Raw genomic sequence first — 7,500 nt, 5'->3', positions numbered from 1 at the left:
TAAAGATAATACCGACTTCGTAAGTGATCTACAAAACCCCAGACACTCCATTGAAGATGGAAGTGCAATACCAACCGACTTAGCGTATAGATTATCGCTAGTCTAACATTACCTCATAGGGTGCCTTATCATACAAGGCACAAGACCTAATATTGGTAACCAGCCTAATATTGGTGGCCAGCGGACCAGAAGAACTCTACAACGTCCTACGAAGAAAAAACAGAATAATAAATCATGAAGTCAACGACGACGAAAGCAGCAGATTCTTCAAGCAACCTAGTATCATCATTAGTGAGCGACTTCAGAAAACAACAAGATTCGTCAAGCAACTTAGTATCATCGTTAGTGAATAATTTCAAGAAACAAAACCGACGTGTCTTTTTCATACGACAACGCAAGCTTCGTCTCTCATTAGAATCATTCAAGAAAACATCGTTAGTGAGCGTTTCCGGCACTCCAAGAAACAAACCGAACGCGTCTGCAGCATCGGATCTTTCAAGGGCTCGAATCATCGAAACAACGCGCACGGGGGAAACTGAAGCCAAACCAGGTCATCCGCTAAATAGAGAAGGAGGACCAAGGCCGTGTGTCGTTATCGGAACACCGTGACTTCCCCCAAAACAAAGCAAGCTAAGTACAATTTTTTATTCATTTGGAGTAACTTTTGAGTGTTTCCTTTGCAGGGTCGAATTTCGTTATTCCTGTGGCTGAAGTTACGAGACATTCTTAATCTTACTTTTTTACAGAATTTATCTACATCATTGAGATTTCGCTACTGCGAGTTATTTTATCTTTGAGTGTCTGTTTCCAGAAGTTCTACTGAAATATCATAATCATATACTATGTTAATTTTATCATTTTGGGTGATTATTAATCCCTTACGTAACAAATCATATTAAACAGTGAATATGCGTTTACGCAGTGGACGTCTGTATTTATACAGATGCACGGATAGGGTCGTTAAGCACCGTAGTTTAGAAAACACACAAAAACAAGTGGAACACCCGTACAAATCTATATAAATTAGAGGTAACACTATTTCGGGTCATGACAATAAATGCTCCTTTGCAAAGTCCCGATCGCAGTTTTAGCCTTGAGTTTTTTGAGTTATATAAAATATCGAACCTCAATGACTCAACTTAACTTTAAAAAATATGGCTGGATTGCAAGGAATAACATGTCTGTAAAAAACTTTCATCAGGCTAAATGCGCTGACCAGGATCCCTCACTATTTTCAAATTTTAGCAAAGAATGAAGTACAAACAGTTAATACAGTAGAGATAACTTTGTCTTATTAGTAATCGCTCAGTTCCTAATAGTTCATCATTCATTGCTTTATACGTAACCAGCAACATAATGCTAAAAACACACAATACGTTGCCGATGGTAATAAAGAGAAGGATCCTAATTATTACAAAAAGAAATAGAAACAGTAGCCGTTCAGAATCAAACAAGCAAACTCGGTGACTGTGTCACCTAGTCAAGCGGTCAAGGTTAGTTAAATCTGCCGAGTTTTCAAAAGCGAAGCAAATTCCACACAATAAGCGACTCCTAGCAGAGTGGGGAAAAGCGATGTTGGTTCATACATACCGAATATCTTTTTTGAATTAAAAAAGGATTTTTCCTATGAAAACACTCGACCGTATAAGTAATCAGAGCAGGTTTTCGTTTCTTTTTAATACATAAGTTATAATAAATAGTGGTGGATTAATGCCCGACTGTACGCGCCGTAAAAATTAGAATATCTTTGATTTATTTCACGATATCTGTTTATTTACGGACTCACCGTCTGTTGTTCGAACTTCCCTAATGAGAAGTCCGGATAAGCGAGCGCTTACAGATACCTCTATAGTTCTAAAAAACATTGATCTGTATCTAGTGTAATTGTAAGATTCATCTAGGGGTACAAAATATTATCTTACATCCTGCAAAATAAGGCGTGTTTATCAAAGGAAAATCCTATAAACTTCAAAACATAGTAAAATCCGTTTGAACAAAAATGAGACAGTTAATCAAATAATAACTTATATAAAGGAACTATACATTTGTCTCATAAATCGTAACATGTTCAAATGACCCAACAGAATTCTCCCACAACCGCAGTCGTACTTTGCACGCAAAATCCGAGAAGCATGCACCCCTCGATGTCTTAGTGCGTGTAAAAAGACTTTGCTGGGAAATGAAATTTTAATCCTTCCCGACACTCTGAAATATAACGATTTCCGCGAACAAAGCCCTAAAAGTATACATATCGTGGATACGGAAGTTATAAATATCGCATTTTTTATTGTTGCTAATTTTTAATCACGCCCAACCAGTATATGGATGAATCTCTCTGATAATCTATCTAAAGTAATATCCGTAAAGTCATTCAAGCAGAGGTGATTCAGCAGAATTTTTTTTTTTATCTTCTACCTGAATACCAGGTAAGTTTCTCCACTAGCGAGTGATCTCTGGAAAAAAAAAATGGATGTAATTTAACACAAAATACGGTCTAAGGACAACATTAAGCTATATACGTACCTTCGTGTAGACTTTCAATGAAAATTCAAAATAGAGATAAATGACGTAGTTGAAAAAATGTTAGTAATCAGGAGTCATTAGGAAATCAAATAAGCCCATATAATTTTTCCCTCAAACGTCATGCCATAAAAGATCGGACTTGGCGTATCTGCGCAGATTACTGTCGCTTAAACAAGGAAACGACTTCCGATAGTTTCCAGTGCGATGTACCGACGACATCTTATCTCTGTTAGGTTAGAATAAATTTTTTTTTCACCAACTTGGACTTACTTAAATGCTTTTACCAGATACCATTACCTAAGTGATTGTACCTCATATACCGTTTTCAGCACACTCAGGGGACATTATCAATTTTTTACGTATGCCTTCGGCTTACGTTTGCACCCCAATTATAATATAGTGTTTGGAGACTTTTAGGGGATAACCTACATGCCTATATGGATGATCTTGTAATCTTTTCTAATACCTTAGAAGTACATTCACATAAACTAGAGCTAGTGCTACAGAGACAAAGACAAATAATCTCAGAGTAAAGTAATCTAAATGAGAGTTTTTTAAAACCGAACATGTTTATCTAGGTTTTATGTGTCTGGTCAAGGTCTTAAAAGTAGTCCATGGTAAGGTGTCGGCTATTCATAACTTTCCGGTACTTATTAACGTAAAAGGGGGATACAGCACTTTCGCGCTTTAGTGGGTATTGCAATCGTATGTAAATATGTAACTCTTCAATCATGACAGCTCCTTTAACAGATCTTACGAAGAAGAACGTAGATTTATTATGGTCTGAAAAGCATCAACAGGCGTTCGATATCTTAAAAGCGGAAAATGCAGCTTACCTAACTTAAAAATCCCTGATTTAAATAAGGAATTTTTTTTTTATTGCAACAGACGCCTCAGACCAAGGGGTAAGAGGGTATTACTTCAGTAATATGATAAACAGTTCTTTCCTATAGCTTTTTATTCACGTAAACTAAAGCCCTCTGAAACAAGTTAAATATGGACAGATAATAGCAAGAAAGGGGGTGGGCCTAGGTCTCTTTAACACTCGTACCATTTTAAGTTTCAATAATCTAATTGGTCTATCCTGGATAAAGTCCTTACTGAAACATGAGTTCCGTTTTACCGAGTTTTTCAAAGGCTTTAATCACAGTCCAAAACGGAACTCGGTGACAAATGATCATTCAGGTCTTTGGAGCCAAGATAAGATATCTACCTGGGAAAGCAATTATCATAGCTGACGCATTATCCCGCAATCCCGCACCATACTGCAAAGAACCATTAATTGGACTAAAAGATATAGAAACATCCGTTTGCCTATTGTTAAAACCGTATCTAAACAAGAAAATTCCTTAACCCAAGAGATCGCGAGCATTGAATATCTGGGTCGGAGCGCAGAACTGTTACAAACTGAACAAAGCAAGAGTCAACAGACATAACACCAAACAATAAACACTTCGAAACGGAAACAGGGTCATGGCTAAGCAAAAACAATAAACACTTTTGAGCAGAAACCCTAAAGCAAAGTACATTTAAAGTATGTGTATCAGAATAATGTAATCAAATGTAATATTATATGTAGGTCTGTGACGAGGAAAACCCGAAGAACACAGCAGATGACTAACGACCAGGTAGTAATAATAATCTCTTTCATACCAATCGTCATAAACTGGTTGCATTCCGTCATCCAGGGTTCCCTCCTATGTCACAGAAAGCCAAATCACTATTTTACTGCCTACAATGCTTACAGATATAAATAGCACATAACTAATTGTAACACGTGTCATGAAAACAAGGGATACACTAAGACACCTGTCAGTTTAGGGGCCTATCCTGTGCCAAATCAATCCTTGAAAGAATATACGTAGAATTATTAACAGAATTACGAGTCTGACAGAGGGAATAAACACTTCTTAGTGTTAATAGTTCCTTGACACGTTATATAGGAATTAATAGCACTAAAAACAAACACCGCAATTGAGTGCGTTAGGAATATTTATGAGTGCTAAATCAGTAAATATGGAATTCAACACATAATAATCTGTGACTGGGTGGTGTAAATCAATAATAATCTCCTTAACACGTTGTGTGAATTCCTTTCCATTAAGAAAACAATAATATATTGATCACCCAGAGTCAATCGGTTTGGTAGAATAACGGATAATTAAATAGGAAGTGTCAATGTCTTACGAGTTACAACTCGTGATATTGGATCCGACCGGATTATAGCGGTTCTCGCGGTTTTAAATACCTTTATCATTTATATCTTGTATCTATAGAATTGATGCCGCAAGTAGCCTTATACGGTACGCCGCTAGAACACTTTTCCACATATTCAAGCCAACCATTAATTTATCAAATATATATAAAAAAATATATAAATAAATAAATATAAAAAAATAAAATAAATATGGATACAAGTGGAGTCAATATAATACACTCCGTAAGAAGTCGGAAGGGTTACAAATTATAATAAAAAAGGAATCACGATAAAATCATAAGCAAAACGTAACCATAGATAATTAAATATCCAAATATATGCGTAAGATTTGAACTCTAACTTAAACGCTTTAGTAATGACAAATAAGCTAAAAAAGTTCAAACACATATCCAAAATCTACTGACATATTGTCTGTCCCGGTGATTTATATCGTAGTCAATGAAAAAAAAAATTAAATAAATAAATAAATAAATAACAAATAAACTAAAATAAATAAAATAAAATAAAATAAAATAAAAAAAAGAGATTTTAAGGTCAGGAAGTCTAGAAGTGAAAATGTTATCTATGGAATAATCCTATATGAATCTTATACAGGGCTAATAATATATATAATTTGTATGGAAACCTTTTTTCATATAGTTTGAATAAGGAATATCTATTTAACATAATGCCAACATGAAACTAATATATTGTTCAATTTTGGTACTGTTGTTTTTTTTTTTTTTCAGACATTCTTCTCATGCGGGTGGAGAATTAAAACACTAAAATATCATTTGAAAATACTAAAGTCGTATCTCTTACAGCAAGTAACGTAACTCTTAGCTGGCTGAGAGCAATCTCCTGCCAAGTGACGACGTCATCATTGCCGTATCAGCATTTGTTCCTTTTAACCTCAATAATCTGCTTACACAGGCTTCATCTGTGTGTCGTGTCTGCTTGCAAAAGCAGATTGACTGGAGAAAGGAATGCTTAGTTCATGAACTTCACATGTGGTTCATAGGTCACATGACAGGCCACATAATCATATTCTTATCCGTGTGTGTAATGCAATTAGTTAAGGACTTGTAATCATTTTAAAATTTAATGAACAATATAAGCAAATAGAATTTCTATAACATCAAAAGAATTAATCTTTTCTGAACCTCATACATTTAGAAGTATCACGATATGGATATGGATTATTTACTTGCAACATTAGCCTATTACAATTCAAGTAAAACATTCATGGGAAAATGTCACATTTTCTTGAAAAACCCAAAGTTTATTTAGAAACTAGTTACATAGTGGGTTTTTTTTTTCGTTGCATCTCCTACCTATTAATAAAGTTTTTAAAAAAATTAACCTCAGAGGATGCGCACGAGAAAATTGAATATGAAACTTTTGTTAGGGCACATAGAATCTGATTAATATTCTCTTTGACTCTTATGCTGCCTGGCAATCTTACAAATAGCTCCATTTTCCACTTCTTTGTCTAGTAACTTACTACCAGTAATATCGAATTTTCTTTGAGATTCGTAATGATATCTATTTATTTGTTATAATTATGGATATTTTTACAGTCATCATAGACCTGGATAGGTTCACTCATTGTTAATGCCATGGATAAAAAGTTTGTACAGCGGACTCTTTTGAATTCCAAAATATCAGTGAATTCATGTGGTTAAGTCTGGTCTAAATGGCTCTCTCCCCTCCCTGTATTTGGATGTTGTCTGAATTTACTTTGCCCTTGTGACAAGTATAATTTAACTTGCAGGCTGATTAATGGAACCTGGTTACAGTATCCTGCAGTACGAGAGTTTCACATAGCAACTTCAAAAATCGTTCGTCTCAGCGGACGACTACAGTCAAGTAACAACCGCCTACAATGTGAAAGGAATTTCATGGACTTCTTCGACCGACACCGTATCTCGTCGTTAATCTCGTTTTCATGCGGAACGCTCCAGCGGCTGTCGGAATTCGACTACAAAAGGGACATACTTCCGACAATTACGACCCGAAGGATATTCAACTCTACTTTGCTGGCGAAGGACTCGTGCTGGGGATTTTTTTATTCATCGCGAAACGTAATCGTGTAGTGTAGGATGCAGAGAATAAGTATGAGCGCAAAAAATAGAACGTTGGACCCGCCCAGGCAAATTTTCCCCTTGTTTTAACCATTGAAAAAGGCCGTTTCAATTGGCTATAGGTGGTTGTCTGGAACTGTGTAATGGACGAAAAGTTGTTCGAACGCTAGTTAAAAGTGTAGTAGTATAACTTTCGGTCATAATCTCTATTATAAAGGTATCATGTATCCTATATCTATAATGATCATAAATAACAGAATCGAAATATATTTCTTGCGTGTACGCAATAGGAATCTCTTATATAAATTATCATAAATAACAGAATCTAATATATCTTTGCGTGTACGCAATAGGAATCTATTTAAAGTGCACATATATTAATCATAATTATATGAATCCATATACATATGTATAAACAAATCAGGTAGCCTCTAATCAATATGTTACCTTTTATCTTACCAATATCTGCAGGTATTTATGAGTTAGCGCAAACATTTAGCATAAAAATCAACGAATCAATCAGCATAAAAACGTTAATAATGTTATCAATTCATATATGAAATTTATCAGTTAAAATATGATTTTTATCAATGTTAATCTTCATTCTATGCAATTATCAGAGTACATTAGTATTTTCTGTAGCATAAGTATCTTAAAGAGATGAAGTGAAAAACTGTATCATCCTATATCCCGTGG

Source organism: Macrobrachium nipponense, chromosome 39 (assembly GCF_015104395.2).
Source record: "Macrobrachium nipponense isolate FS-2020 chromosome 39, ASM1510439v2, whole genome shotgun sequence".
NCBI lineage: Eukaryota > Metazoa > Arthropoda > Malacostraca > Decapoda > Palaemonidae > Macrobrachium > Macrobrachium nipponense.
Note: the sequence above shows the minus strand (reverse complement) of the source record.